The following is a 16,846-nucleotide window of genomic DNA, read 5'->3' as shown; positions in this document are numbered from 1 at the left end:
CAGACTGGAACCAATGTCCTTAGTGGGTGTTTTGCTACTGCATTTGGGAATATTTAAACTAATGTGGCAGGAGACTGGGAACCAGAAGAGAAAACAAGTAGGCAGTGATGTGGAGACTGTAAGGATTATGAAGATTGCATTCATAAAGGGAAGAGTAGACAGAACACAAAAAAACTGGTAGCCTAAAATGCATCTACTTTAATGCAAGGAGTATAGTGTGAAAGGCAGATGAACTTAGGGCTTGGATTGGTGCCTGGGAGTATCATGTCATTGCAATCACAGATGCTTGGTTGAAGGAAGGGCATGAAGATTGGCAATTAAACATCCCTGGATATAGACGCTTCAAACAGGACAGGGAGGGATGTAAAAGGGGTGGGGGTGGAGTTGCATTGCAGGTCAAGGACGATATCACGGCTGTGCTAAAGGAGCACAGGGTCTTGGGTAGTGAGGCATTATGGGTGGAGCAGAGAAATTAGAAGGGTGCAGTTACACTGTTGGGGCTGTATTACAGGCCTCCCAACAGTGAGCATGTGGTAGAAGAACAAACAGATTATGGAAATATGTCGAGGCCATAGGGTAGTGGTGATGGGAGATTTTAATTTTCCCAACATTGACTGGGATATACTTAGCGTCAGAGGTCTGGATGGGGTAGAATTTGTAAGAAATGTCCAGGAGAGTTTTTTACTGCAGTATGTCAATAGTCCGACGAGGGAAGAGGCCATATTGTGCCTGGGACTGGGGAACAAGGACAGGTGGTAGAAGTTGCGGTGGGGGATTCCTTTGGGAACAGTGACCACAATTCTGTAAGTTTTAGAATACTTATGGATAAAGAAGAGAGTGGTCCTAAGGGAAGAGTACTAAACTGAACCAAGACCAATTAAATCAAAATTCGGCAGAAGCTCGGAAATGTGGAATGGACACAGCTATTTGAAGGGAAGTCCACATTTGAGACGTGAGAGGCTTTGAAAGATAGGTTAAAGATAGTGAAGGATAGGCATGTCCCGTTGAAGGCAAAGGATAGGAAGGGCAACATCCGTGAACCGTGGATGACAGGAGAAATTCTACGATGAGCAAAGAGGAAAAGGGAAGCATACATAAGGCCTAGGCAGCTAAGAACAGAACGGGCCCTGGAAGAATATCGGAAAAGGAGGACAAGTCTTAAACGAGAAATCAAGCGGGCTTAAATGGGTTATGGAATATCTTTAGCGAGCAGAATTAAGGAGAATCACTAAGCATTTTATTCATATACAAGAAGCAAGAGAGTAACTAGAGAAAGGATTGGTCCACTGAAGGATAATGAAGGAAGGCTGTGTGTCAAACCTGAGAGAATGGGTGAGATTCTGAATGATTGCTTTGCATCAGTGTTCACTGAGGAGAGGGACATGATGAATGTTGAGATTAGAGATAGAAGTTTGATAAGTCTTGATCACGCTGACATAAGTAGCGAAGACGTGTTGGGTAGGCTAGTGGTTATTAAGGTGGACAAATCCCCAGGACCGGATGGGATCTATCCCACGTTGCTGAGGGAGGCGAGAGGGGAAATAGCTGGGGCCCTGACAGATATCTTTGTGGAATCCTAAAATACAGGTGAGGTGCCGGAGGATTAGAGGGTAGCTTATGTTGTCCCCCTATACAAGAAGGGTAGTAGGGATATTCTGGGTAACCAAAGACGAGTGTGCATGACGTCAGTGTTGGGAAAGTTGCTGGAGAACATACTGAGGGATAGGATCCATTTATAATTAGAAAAGAATGGGTTTACAGTGATAGGCAAAATGGTTTTGTGCAGAGGAGATCGTGCCTTACCAACTTAATGGAGTTCTTTGAGGAAGTGAGCAATTTGCTAGATGAAAGAAGGGCTGTACATGTCATATACATGGATTTTAGTAAGGCGTTTGATAAGATTCCCCATGGTAGACGAATGGAGAAATTGAAGTCATATGGTGTGCAGGGTATTCTAGCTAGGTGGATAAAGAACTGGTTGAGAAACAGGAGACAGAGAGGAGTATTTGAAGGGAGTTTCTCGAAATGGTGAAAGGTGACCAGTGGTGATCCACAGGGGTCAGTGTTGGGGCAACTGTTGTTTGTAATATAAATAAATGATCTGGAAGAGGACACTGTTGGTATGATCAGAAAGTTTGCAGGTGACACGAAGATTGTTGGAGTAGCAGAAAACATAAGGGACTGTCAGAGAATGCAGGAGGATATAGAGGAACTGGAGATTTGGGCGGAAAGTGGCAGATGGTTTTCAATCCAGATAAATGTGAGGTTATGCTTCTAGGCAAGACTAATTCTAGAGCGAATTATACAATGAACGGAAGAGCCTTGAGAAACGTTGTTGGGCAGAGAGATCTGGGAGTGCAGGCCCATGGTACTCTGAAGGTTGCTGCACAGGTGGATAGAATAGTCAAGAAGGCATATGGTTTGCTTGCCTCCATTGGACAGCGTATTTAGTATACGAGCTGGCAAGTCATGTAAAATTGTACAAGACATTGGTTCAGCCGCACTTAGAAGACTGTATACAGTTCTGGTCGCCACATTATCAAATGGATATAGACGCCTTTTGGAGGGTGCAATGAAGGTTTACGAGGATGCAAGGTGCTAGCTATGAAGAAAGGTTAAGTAGGTTAGGATTATTTTCATTAATAAAAAGGAGATTGAGGGGGGACCTGATTGAGGTTTACAAAATCGTGAAGGGTTTAGACAGGGTGGATAGAGACAAGCTTTTTCCCAGTGTGAAGGATTCAATAACGAGAGGTCATGCTTTCAAGGTGGGAGGTGGAAAGATTAAGGGGGATACATGTGGCAAGTACTTCACACAGAGGGTGGTGGCCGTTTGGAATGCGTTGCCAGCTGAGGTGGTAGAGGCAGGCATGGTAGATTCATTTAAGTTGCGTATGGACAGATGCAGTAGATGGAGAGCAGAGGGATACAGATGCTTAGGAAGTGACCAACAGGTTTAGACAGTACATTTGGATCGGCTCAGGCTTGGAGGGCCGAAGGGCCTGTTCCTGGGCTATACATTTTCTTTGTTCTTTTTTGTTAACATATACTTTCCTTTTCATGTTGTATTTATTAGAAGGTGCGAGGTTGGGAAGTGCTTTTGCCAAAAAGGACCAGAATGTCCTTGATCACGCGTCATGAACAGAATTCATGCAGGGCATCCAGGAAATGAAATGCCAGCCTTCATTACAAAATGAATCATATGCAGGAGTTGTGGAGAGTTGTTGAGGCTATTGTGGACAGATTTTCTGACCTTTATAAATCGGTGATCTCCCTGTCACAGAGGCAGTGCAAAGCTGTTTTATCAGAATAATCTCTGGGATGATGGTAACATGAAGAGAGTGTGAAGGAAATTGATGTTTAATTTACAGCACCGTGAGAGAATAAGAGTTGACTGCATTGAACCTTGAAGATTATGGACAAACACACAAAACGTCCAGAGAAAAACATTGATGGCATGGGAACTTACATTTTGCCCATGATACATGCTTCTTTTTTAGTTTATGTACCTCTGTGAAGCTCCTATGTTGGTTGGGAGAGAGCTTCAGGATCTGAATGAACTCTCATTGCCTCAATGTGCAGTTGGTGTGTGACCCTGCACTGAAAGTCACATTGTTCACAAATCTGTCAGCAGCTGCAATGCCTAAAATATTTATTGTTTCCAACAGCTTCCGACCTCCACTGGGAATACCGGTCTGCCTTCTCGGAGATGTCCACCCTCCTCCCCGTCAACGAACCATATTAATGTATCTACTGTGTACCATTAGCAATGGAGCCAGGAGGAACGACATAGAGCAGTCTATCCGTGCAGTCTCTGTTTCATTGGTTTGTCTTGTTTGGTCATTAAAAGCATCGTCTTATTTCTGTACAATGGGCTTGAGCGGCTGAATGGCCACCCCCAGATGGCATGGGAGACGCTCAAGAACCTGATTGGGCAAACTGTGTTTCCTGTTCAACAGCTCATGTATTTGACTGGGCTCCTTATCTTCCTGTGGAAGAGTCAGGAGAGAATGAATGGGCTATCCCTATTCTTATCCAATAACATTGATGGGCAGAATGACCTCCTCACATTCCTGTGAAGTGAGCTTGAGGTGCTGAATGAGCACCTCTCTTTACTCTGGTAACGCACAGTATCCAGCAGGACTGTTACATGAATGTTACTGACATTTCAATGTTGTCCGGGTCTTCCTGCACATGGACACAGGCTGCTTCATGAGGTGAGGGGGGCACATTGTTCTAAACCTTACATGATTTTCAGTCACAATCTCCACTTCTGAGATTCTGATGGGGGGAAGACACCGAGGCACAAATGAGGATGGTTGTGCTGTGGATCTCCCGCATAGATGTCCCGAGACTGAGGTGGGACATGTCGAAGAACCACAAACATCTTCTTTGTGCTGAATCACTCCAACCTGTGGGGAGGTTACCCTTCATTTCCATTATGTTCAATTTTCTTCAGGTTACTTGATACCATCCTCAGTTAAACACTGCCTTGTTGTCAGGGCCAGTCACCTGGTTTTTATATATTTTTTTGATGTCAGTAGGTCATGGGGTATAGTTGCGGTGTGTTTCCTTCTCACAGAGGGGAGTGACTGTCGGGACTTCACTATTCCACAGAGGAAGGGGAGATAGATCATTGAGGAAGTTGGAAGAAGGGATGGATGGATGGTTGAAACGGCTGACACTCCAGGAGTTGGGGCTTAGAGCAGATCAGCCATGATCCAATTGAAGGGAAAGGCAGACCGTAGGAGCTGAATTACCTACTCCTGCTTCTCATGTTCTTGCATTCTGTTATTGGAAGGTTCATCACTGTTATTTTCCTGGAAGTCCTGTGAAGGAATGTTGTCGTCAAAGAGACCAGAGGATTTTGTGAGCAATTTCTGGGTACAGTATGTGGTCAGTATTCACTATGAATTTGGGTCAACAACATGACAATTAAATGGAGACAGAGGAACTTCTGTAAAGAGACAGGAGGGAACTGTTTCACAGTAACACCAACTCTTTTTCCCAAGAACGTTTTTCAATCCACACTAAATCATTTTGACTGTATTCAGGGGCTAAATGATCACCTTGGTTTCTGTGCACCAGGTAGTAGGAGAAAGTGGTCTCCAACTGCTCTTGAATGGCCGATTGAGGGGCTGAATGGAATGGGGTGAAGTAGGACTGAGCAACAGGAGTGGGCCCCTGCACGACCAGGCACTAAGGTTATGGCTGATCAGATTTTGGTCTCAGCCCCACGTTCCTATCTGCAGTTCATTATCCTTGATTCACTTGCCCGTCAAATATTTAACTAAAACACCTTTAAATAAATGCAAACACACAGGTACCACAAGCCTGTTGGTAGGAGAAATTCCCACTCAAATGGCCTTTTGAGAATTTCTCCTTATCCCTGTTCCTACCGAGGTTAGAGAGTCATTGCTTCTTTTTCTAGTCACACTCCTCCAGACATCACGACAAATTATCAGTGTAGCTAAGTGTGTGATATGGTAAATGATATCCGTCTCAGACTGGGTCAGGTTCAGTGTTAGGAACAAGTCAGACAAGTTTCTTAAATTTTTAAAAATAACTAATCTAAAACCAAAGCAAAGTTACTCGAATTACGATGGATACATAAATGCAGTACAGTTTGAACATCGACAATATGTACATCAACGTTTATTTTTCAATAAATCGGAGACACAGAAACATGTATACGAAGACACACGCACACGCATGCAAGCACACACTTCTGAAAGCAAACAGAAAAAAATGGAACTCTGTAGAATATTAATTCAAAAGAGCTTTGTCCAAATAACAGTTAATTTCAGAATAAAAGCAAAATTGAGAGAGTTTCAGTTGTTATTCTGCCTATGAAGTGATTCTGCCTCACAGAAGCTGCTAGTATTGGGGTTTTCTCATGGAACAGTTGGATTTCGCTGAATTCTCTTTGCTGCAGGCAGTGGAGAGATTCCAAGGAATCCTCAACAGGAACCCTCAAAGAGTGCTAAAGATGGCTGATTGGTTTTCAGCTCTCATATGTCGCTGTAGAGAAGTACAAGTAGAGACTGAGCAATGGCTGTTGTTTCTACGACAGTTTGCATTTGCTCCCTCTCCGATCTGAAACATGCAATAATGTGACCCAAACACCAACCTGGAGTCGGTAAGATCTGGTTGAATATTCTCCTGATTGAATGACTCCATCCCTGTTACCTACTTCATTTAGGAATAATTTGTAATTTATAATTTGAAGGTGTGTTTATATGTGTCTGCATAATTTTTGTACAATAAATTAATGTCTTCATAGTACCTGTGTTAAAATTAGTATGTTGTTTTCTAAAATTAAATCCATAGTTTTATTCTCCCATCCCTCAGCTACGCCCCAATACACTCTCCTTAGGGTCTTATATGGTTCAATATGATAAGCTCTCATTCTCAGGTCTGAAGTACTCTGACCTTGTAGAGGCCATGAGGGCCATGGATGCGGGATCAACCAAGGTTATTTTCCGAGGCTGGAGGAGTCCAAACCAGAGGGTAAAGACTTAAAGTGAGAGGGAAAAATTAAAAAGATACCTGAGTGGTATCTTTATCACATAGAGGGTAGTGCGTGAATGGGACGAGCTGGCAGTGAAAGTGGTGGAGGCTGGTACAATTACATTTAAGAGGCAGTGCTTGGGTATATGAATAAGAAGGGTTTAGAGAGTTATGGGTCTAATGTTGGTAAATGGTTTTACATCAGATTGGAATATCTGGTCGGTGCAAATGAGCTGGACTGAAGGGTCTGTTTCCGTGCTGTATGACACTGTAGTTCTATCAGGCCTTCATTCTAACAGGGAGTAAAGTGAAACAACTGTGAAAAGCTTCCAAAACAATTGCATATTTTTTTCTTTCAATTTCAGGGTTCATTACTACATACAATACATTCGATGTAGTCTCAGCATTGTCATGTACAGATACAGTCAAACATCCCGGTGATTATACCCGATAGCTTTTGCATGAAACAGCATCATTCAATACACTTCCCTAATCCCTTGCTGAATCTGCTGACTAGGTTTATATGGCTCATGTACCGAGACACATACATCCCTCCGTACCAATGCGTTCTGCGATGTTCTCTCCATTTAAGTAGGTGACTGTTATTTTATCTGTTTTACAGAGCACTGACTTCCCTTAGCCCTTGTTATACTGTTTTCTGCCAAATTTGCTCACTAACTTCCCCTGTCGGTATCCCATTGCAGAGGCTCCATATCATGTTAAATGACTGTCTTGGTAAATTAGCTAAATGAACTCCAATCCAATCAGTCACCTCATCCAAGTCATTGATATAGATTGTAAATTGTTGGTAATGTCACATTGATTCCTGAGGCATTCCACCTAGTTACAACTTTGCAACCTGAATATAAACATTTATCCTGAATGTTTGTTCCCTGATAGTTTACCAGGTTTCCCCTGTTGCTGGTCAGCAAGCTAGAAAGGTAGGATGGCCTCATCCTACACTGTGTAATGTACTTTGCCGGCTGAATGACTTCAATCTCTTCCTGTGTAAATCCTTAGAGAGCAGAATGGTCTCCGTCCGTCTCATTATAATGATGCTGACTGGCTAAATGGGATCTTTCTTTACTTCTGTAACATTATTGAGTGGTTGAGAAAACAACATATCGGTTGGGGCAGCAGCTGGCCATTCCGCCCCTTGCGCCTGCTGCACCATTCAGAATGTGCATTGTTGATGTGATTGTTACTTAACATCCCTTTCCTGTCTGTACCCAATAAACATGGATTCTCTATTACATCAAAGATCTATGGAACTGAATCTTGCTACTTCGGCATGAGAACACCACAGATTACACAACCCTAAAGAGAAAGGAACATCCCTGTCTCAGTCTGAAATGGGAATCTCCTTATTCTCAAAATATGTCCCCTTCAAAGTAATCACAACGCTTTTGATATAAAAGGAGACAACAGTTAGAAACAGATATTGATCACTCAGCTCCTCAAGCCTGTCCACTTTCTCATTAATTCTCCTAAATCACATACTTACCAAATGAGCCTCCACTGACGTTGTGGAAAGACGATTCCAGGCACCACATGATCATATGAGCAATGAACCCTGGAGCAGAATTAGACTATTCAGCCCATTTTTGTCTGCCATGACATTTGATCGCGGCAAAAATATTTCTCAACCCCATTCTCCTGCCTTCTCCAACTGACCATTGATAACTTATTAATAAAACGTATATATCTCTGTATTAAAGACAGTGTGTGCCTGTTTGTGGGGGTATGTTCGTGTGTTTGTGGCTAAACGTCCATATCTGTGTGCGTACCTCTGTGTGCATACGTTATGTATGTTCGTGTCAGTATCTCAGTTTGTGTGTACCTCTGTCTGCATCTCTGTGCAAAGTTGTTTTTGAAGTAAATATAATAAATTTGGAATCAAAGTCTCTTTCGTCCACTGTCTCTGTCTGTCTCTGTTGTTCGCAGAGTTCATAGAATTCCTAAAGTGTGGAAACAGACCTTTCGACCCAAAACATCCACACTGACCCTTCGAAGAGTAACCCACCCAGACACGTTTAATTATTGTCCTATGTTTACTGACCACTAATGGCCCTAACCTATACATCCCTGGGCAATATGGACAATTTAGCATGGCCTGTTCCTGTTGCTGTGAGGCAGCAGTGCTCGCCTCTGAGTTTAGTGATTAGATACATACAATACTACCCTCTGCTGGCCTCCCCACACCACTGCATCAATGGCAGAGTTTTTAACTCTCTCAGAAGATAACAAATCCTTTACTGTGAAACTCTCAAATTGGACGGTCGTTTGATTTTTCCAATAATATCTTTGGAAGCATAGAGCTGTTTTGTCCGACACTGAGCAATGTTATTCCTGCGTCACTAGCAACCCTACTGGGCCTTTTTCAGGACTTTTCAATACTTTCTCCCAAAAGTTTTAAACAGTGCAAGTCACAGAATGAGAAATCAATTCATGTCATCTCCTGACAAAATGGATCACTCAGAGGTCAACATTTGCATTCTGACAGGCCCAAGTATATTTTCAACCTTCCATCTACCAGCATTGAGTGTGCGAGCCTGCGCGCATGTGCGTGTGTGTGCATTCATGGTGCTGTCAGTTTGGATCATGCTATGAGCTCTCTCACTGTCTCTCCCTCCCAGACTGAATCCTCGAGGGTTGTCACTCTCTGCCACTGTCACTGCAGTCGGGTGGGGAGGCCAGCTGAGGGAGAGATTGTTTCATTTTCAGCACTACAGAGATGGCCAGACCTGCACATATATTTCGATACTCACAGAGTCAAATACAGACACACAGGTACGGATGGTGGTGGGGAGAGATGGATATCGGGCACTCCACCACCCGGCTTGTCCCTTTCCGTCCTATTCCAGGCTGTTTCTCTTGGAATGCGAGAAATGGAGGGAGGGAGTGAAGGTCCCTGCTTTACGTGCTGGTATGGGTGTGGGGGGGAGGGTGGAGATGGTGATGTGTCCAGTGGGAGTCAGTCCATAGTGTTGTATCCAAACAGTGTTCTTAAAAGGAAAGGTATAGTGGAGGGGAAAGAGAGCGAGAAGGAAGGTTCTGCTTGCAGCAGTGAGAGGGGTGGAGCATGAGCCTTGTTCGGGGGTCGGTGCTATAACAGATATACAGTGAGTGTGAGGGAGCAGGGAGAATATGGTTGACCCGAATCCTGACAGAGTGGGGAAGGTTATTGAAGCTTGTCCTGTGTTGCTGGACATTTCCTCAGACTGCCGATACTGCACTGAGCTGGGTGGTGAGGTCAGACCATGCTCGGTGGGTCTGTTGGTGTGGCCCCTCTGGGAAGAGAATAGTCCCCCTCTGTACTCGCCCATTCACCAGGACCTTCGTGCCTCTGTCGACAAACCGTGGTTTAATTGCCCCTCAGCTGCCATGCTCAGGATAAACTGTGCAGGTCATCTCCGAACAGAGAAATCTCAACCGTGTGCCCATTGGTCTTTTAAAGATGGTACTAGTGTCAGGGATCATGGAATATCCAGGGGCCTCTGGGCGATGGTAAGTACGTCCAGCTATGATGGGTGGGAGAATCGGGCTGGTATTGAATGAGAGGGATACCATGGGGTGGGGAAGGTAGTTAATGAGGTGAGTTCCATAAGATAGCACCAGGAAACTAGCTCAGCCTCGTACAGACAATCCCTCTGTCTCACTCAATGAAAATGTCACTGAAACAAATTATTGTTAGTTTCAACCCAATGAGTCAAAGACTCTGCTGACCCCAATCCCAGTTACAACGCTGCAGCTGTTTGACCAATGCTCTCCATCACAGAGAAGGAGTTAAATGTCACCTTACCCTTGGGAATTAAGGCAGTGGTGAGGGGGTGGTTGAGGTATCAGTGGGGGAGCACATTATGGCAAGTCATTATTATGCCATAGTTTCAAAATAGAGATGGAAAAGCATGAACCATGTCGAAAACTTAAAGTTCTAAATTGTTGAAAAGCCAATTTTGATGATATTAATCAATAATTTTCCAAAGTCGATTGGGACAGATATTCGCAGAGAAGGGGAGAAGCGGGAAGCCTTCAAAAATGACACATCAGGAGGACAGAGACATTATGTCCCTGTTAGGGTGAAGGGTAAGGCTGGTACGTATAAGGAATTCTGTAGGTTTGGAGAAGTTGAGGTTCTGGTCATGGATAAAAGGGAAGCGTGTGTCAGGTATATACAGCAGGAATTGAGGGTTTTTTTCCTTAATTCATTCACGGGATGAGGGTGTCCCTGACAAGACAAGCATCTATTACCCATCCCTAATTGCCCAGAAGGCAGTCAATAGTCAACCACATTGTTCTGGGTCTGGACTCACTTGTAGGCCAGACCAGCAATGGATCCAGTTTGTTTCCTTAAAGGGTGTCAGTGAGCCGGATGGATTTTTCTGACAATCGGAATGATCATCATTAGCCTCTTAATTCTTGATTTAACGTGAATCACTAGAAGAGTCTGAAGGCAACAAGAGTATAGTTAAGAGGGAAATTGGGAGCATAAAAAGGGGACATGTGATAGCTTTGGCAAATAGAGTTAAGGAGAATCCAAAAGAATTCTACAAATACGTCAAGGACAAAAGAGTGACTGTGGAGAGAATAGGACATCCTTAAAAATCAGCAAGACTGCCCATGTGCAGAACCACAGGAAATGGGGGAGGTACTGAATGACTATTTTGTATCAGTATCTACTGTGCAGGAGGATATGAAGGCTGGAGAACTTGGGAAATAAGTATTGACATCTTGGAAAGTGGCTGCATGACAGGTCTCCTGTCCTGCCCTATTCCACAAGAGTAGGTCAAGGTTTGCCCTTTCTGCCTAGTGCCCTCTCCATACTGCTTGGTGATACTTTTCTGATGCACTTTTTTTTTAGATTACTTACAGTGTGGAATCAGACCCTTCAGCCCAACAAGTTCACACCGACCCGCCGAAGCACAACCCACCCAGACCCATTCCCCTACACCTAACACTACATGGCCAATTCACCAAACATGCACATTTTTGGATTGTGGGAGGAAACCCACGCAGACACAGGGAGAATGTGCAAACGGAGGGTCGCCTGAGGCTGGAATTGACCCCAGGTCTCTGCCGCTGCGAGGCAGCAGTGCTAACCACTGTGCCGCCCACTTAACCAATTCCTCCACATCAAAGCCCTTATCCCTCTGGCAGTCCCAGTCTATGTTAGGAAAATTAAGATCGCCTATTATGACAATCCGTTTCCATCTGCAAGCCTCCTCACTTTCCCAACATTTTTATTCCTTTTAGGGGCCTAGAGTACAACCCAAATAATATCGCGATCCCTTATTTCTTAGCTCCACCCACAAAGCATGACTAGATGATCCTTCAGTTATTTTATCTCTGATTATTGCCGTGATACTTGCCTTCATCAAAAATGCAACTCCCCCTCCCCTCCTTCCACCACCGCTGTCCCGCCTAAAGCACCTGTACCCTTGCATGTTAAGCTGCCAGTCCAGTTCCTCCGTTAGCCATATTTCTGTAATGGCTATAATATCCCAGTCCCACGTACCTATCGACGCCCTGAGTTTATTGGCCTTACCTGTCAACCCTTTTGTAGTGAAATAGATACAATTTATCCAACAGGCAATCCTTCCTCCCTGTCATGTTCCAGCCTGACCTGCCTCTTCACTTTACGGTTTCTGATTACTGTATCTCTTTTCAGCCTCGCACTTGCCTCCCTGCTCTTGAGGATACCAACCTGTGCCAATCTCGTTTGAACCCTCCATTGGAGCACAAGCAAACCTGCCTGCCAGGATATTGGTCCCACTCCAGTTCAGATGCAACCCAGCCATCTTGAACAGGTCATCTCTCCCTCAGTAAAGATCCTAACAATCCAAAAATCTGAATTCCGGGCTCACAATTTTTTTAGCTACACATTCATCTGCTATATACTGCTGTTCTTACCCTCACTAGCACATGGCACTGGAAATCATCCAGAGATTGTCACCAACAAGTCCTGGCGTTTAACATTTTTCCTCGCTCTCGAGAATCACACCACAGGACCTCATCCCTATTTATACCTATGTCATTTCCGCCAACGTGCTGTTCCCCCTCCCCCTTGAAATATTTATGCACACATCTGTGACACCCTGGATCCTGACACCTGGGATGTTACACACTCTCCTGCGTTCCCATTTTCGGTCACAGAATCTCTGCCTGCCCTCAACCCCTAACTATCGACTCTCCCACCACGAAAGCCCTCGTTATCTTTACCATTTCCCGCTGTGCCCCAGAGACAGTTGTAGTGCCACCAACCTGACTACTGTTGCTTTCCCCGAACAGTCATACCCCCAACACAATCCAAATTGGTATCGCTGTTTTCGGTGGGAATGGACACAGGCGAACCGACACTCTTTGCCTTTCCTGATGGCCATCCACAACTCTCTGCCTACACCTTAGGTGTGACTACCTCACGAAAACTCTTATCTTTGATGCGCTCAGCATCTTAGATAACCATGAGTGCATTCAGTTCCAACTCCAGCTCCATAACAGGGTCTTCCAGGAGCTGCAGCTGGGCGCACTTCCAACATGCATGTAGTCATAATGGAAGTCTTCCTGAGCTCACACGTCCAGCAGGAGGAACAGGCGACGGTCCTACCATCTTAACCACTGTCAGATTAAAGAAGAAAGTTAATAGACGTTAACTAAGCTAACATGTTGTTCGCTGAAGCCTCTCAAGCCGAAGTCTTACTGCTTACTCTGCAATTTTACCATCACGCCTCTATATACTCCTCTGCATATAGTTCTGGTTCTAGCTGGATGGCGACACTACAGGGATGCAGTGTGTGGGCATCAAGCCTCCTGCACCTGACATTCCCAGGCAGTCACCCGTCCAAGTACTAACCAGGCCTGAGTCTGCTTACCTTTCAGAAACAGACATTTTCAGACTAGTATGGCAGTAGGCCTGAAGCACGCCATTCTACCAATCCATAACAACCTGTGCTTCAGCTGCAGGTCACTGCCTGGCCTTGGAGGGTATCTTGCTGAGGGTTTCCTTCTGGTAGTGGTGACTGTGCCGATGAAAGTTTTCACCCAAACAGCGCATCCACGTTGTTGTAGCTCTCTGCTGGAACTCTCTGTCTATTAGAACTGCACGTGTGATTTACTTGCATCCATCAATTGCATTCCAAACTGGATCTCACTCCAGAGGGACAGATGGTGATGTTCCAGTGAGTACACGGCTATTGGAAAAAAACTACCATCAGACATTGAAGCAACAGATTCCCATCCATTCACTGAATCTGCTTTTCCTTTCAATTTGGTTGTGTTTAAACTTATAATCCTTCATTCAACTTTCCTGCTTTTTCCCGGTAACCCTTGTTTAAAAAAGTCTCTCTCAACCTTGAAGATATTTAATTATCCAATCTCAACAGCCTTCACAATTTTCTGCAGCATGGTGGCTCAACGGTTAGCATTCCGGCCTCACAGCTCCAGAGATCCGAGTTTGATTCCAGTGTCGGGCGACTGACTCTGTGGAGTTTGCACCTTCTGCCTGTGTCTGCGTGGGTATCCGGTTTCCCATCACAATCCAAATATGTGCAGGTTCGGTGAATTGGCCATGCTAAATAGCCCCACTGCGTTCATGGATGTGTGGGTTAAGGGTAAATGTTGCATAACGGATTTGGGTAGGGTATTCTTTGAAGGGCCCGTGTGGACTTGGAGTGCTGATGGGCCAGTTCCCATGCTGGAGGGATTCTATGAATTGTTTCCCTCCCACTGATGGGAGATTTGGTGGTCTCAATCCCTTGTCTTATTTCTAGCACACTGTGTGAAAGTTTAATCTACATTCGATGTTGTCTTGTTCCTTTCACACCTCATCTCCAGTCAGAGGAAACGATAAAATAAGGAACGTTTCAGAGTCTGTCATTTCTTCCCTCATCACCAGCCTAAGATATCAGCTCATCCAGATTAGGGATTTGCCCACATTCTATTCCACATGAACTTTCAATTCTTCCTCAGCCTCCCCATCAAACTGCTCAAGGATCACATGGTCACTCTCCCTGAATCCGGTAACTGCTTCTCGACACTGAAGACTGATATGAAATACATGACTACCATATTATGTGGCTCCGTTCAGGGTTGCCTCCTCAGTCCCTAATACTACCCATTCTTTCCCTTGTCAACCTCTTCCTCTTAATAAACCGAGAGAATATCTTGTGAGTCTTGTTAAACTTGCCTGCTGATGTTTTACCACGCCACTTTTTGCTCTTCTTACTTTCTTAAGGTGAGCCCTACAATTTCTATGCTCCTTTATCATCTTCATTGACCTGCTCACTTTATATCTCCATTAAGTTTTTTTTTCCTTTTTCCGAATAATTGTAGACATACAAAGTTCTCTGGGCTTGTTTTTTCTCATATTCATCTTTGGTGTGTTGACATTGTCATCAATTTCATTTTGAGTATGTGACATTCCCCACCCCCCCCCCCGACTCCAAGCCCCAGCCCCAAGTTGTTCTGCTACAGTTTTAACCAGAAGAAACGGTACTTTGGCCAGATGCTGTCTTGTTTGAATAAAATTTGCGTCCCCAATCCAAATAACTTTAATTTTTTAACCTTTTCCTCAACAAACTTAAAATATATGATGTCATGGTCACTGGTCCTAAAATGGTCTCACAATCCTGCCTGAAACACCTGACTGACTTCATTCCTCAGAATGAGGACGCAGATTTTCACCGGTCCTTGTTGCATCTTCTACATGTCAATATAAGGAGTTCCTGGAAAAAAAAAATCAGGCCATCTCTCTCCCTCTTAAAAAGTTATCACTGCCCCAATGAATTTTGGGAATTGAACTGCCTGAATGCAATGATCCTATTATTGGTCTTACACGCCTCAGTGAATTGGTTATATATCTCCTCCTGTACTTTCATTTTTCTGGGGTCTATAAAATATCCCCAACAATGTGTTCCCATCATTTTGATCCTAACCTCAACCCAAAAAGCCTCATTTGAAGACATTTCCAAGATATCATCCATCCTTTCAACAATACCTGACTCCTTCATAAATATTGCAACACCACTTCCTCTTTGACACCCTGTCTTGTCCTGCCGATAGTTCCGGGAGAACAGAATATTGAGTTGTTCGCCCTGACCTCCCTCAAACACGTCTCTGTGATGGCAAAGATGTCACTCCTCCACATGTCAACTCATTCCCTTATCACATCAGTCGGTCTGATAATGCTCCCAGCATGAACGTAAGCTAGAATATAACACCTAAAATACTTTGTACATCGGAGTTCTTCAAACATTCACTGTTTATTATCAGACTGCCCAAACCATGAATCAAAATAATAACTCCTGGAGTGAATGAATATTTGTTGAATTGTAATTTGTTTTTTTAAAAAATGTGTAGTCATCAAGTGCAACTTTCCAGAGCAGTCAGCTCCACATACAATGAGTTGCTGATGGTTAATTCCCTGTCAGTGTGCAGAGGGGACAGCCCTCAGTATTGGAGAAACTGAGGACTGCAGTTGATAGAGATCAGAGTCGAAATCGTGGCGCTGGGAAAGCACAGAAGTTCAAGCAGAATCTGTGGAGTCGATATTTCGGGCATAGGCCCTTCATGAGGACGGCATTGGTGCATTCCATTTTTTTTTATTCCATGGTTCACAGGAACCAGATTTGCTCAGGAAGGCAGCACAGTATATGACACTGAAGTGGAAAGCAGTCAATCAGTTGTTTGGACAGTGTGTAGACAATTTGATGGTAAAGACTGATTGATGGACAAACATAAGTATAAATAAATCCCCTGGGTCTGTGATGGAAGAGATTGATGTGGCATTGGCGATGATCTTTGCATCCTCACTGTCCACTGGAATAGTGCCAGATGATTGGAAGGTGGCAAATGTTATTCGCTTGTTCAGGAAAGGGAATAGGGATAACCCTGGGCATGATAGAATAGTCAGTCTTACACCAGCGGTGGGCAAAGTATTGGAGACGGTTCTCAGAGACAATATTTACGATTACATAGAAAACCATAGTTTGATTAGAGAGAGTCAGCATGGCTTTGTGAGGAGCAGGTCATCCCTCACACACCTGATTGAATTCTTTGAAGATGTGAAAAAACACGTCGATGAAAGTCGACCAGTAAATGTGGGGAATAAGAATTTTAGCAAGGCGTTTGATAAGGTTCCCCATTCTAGTCCAACCAATCCATGCTGAACACACTGCCAAACTAATCTAGTCCCATCTACCTCCTGCTGTACCCGCTGAGTGGTTATAATGCCCTTGTAGTGTTATTACTGTGGTGTTAATCCAAAAACCCAGGTCATATTTTGGGAACAAAGGGTTCAGGTCCTGGCATGACAGGTGGTGGAGTTTGAATTCAATAAGCA

The sequence above is a fragment of the Chiloscyllium punctatum genome, chromosome 31, assembly GCF_047496795.1.
Source record: "Chiloscyllium punctatum isolate Juve2018m chromosome 31, sChiPun1.3, whole genome shotgun sequence".
NCBI classification, from domain to species: Eukaryota; Metazoa; Chordata; class Chondrichthyes; order Orectolobiformes; family Hemiscylliidae; genus Chiloscyllium; species Chiloscyllium punctatum.
Note: the sequence above shows the minus strand (reverse complement) of the source record.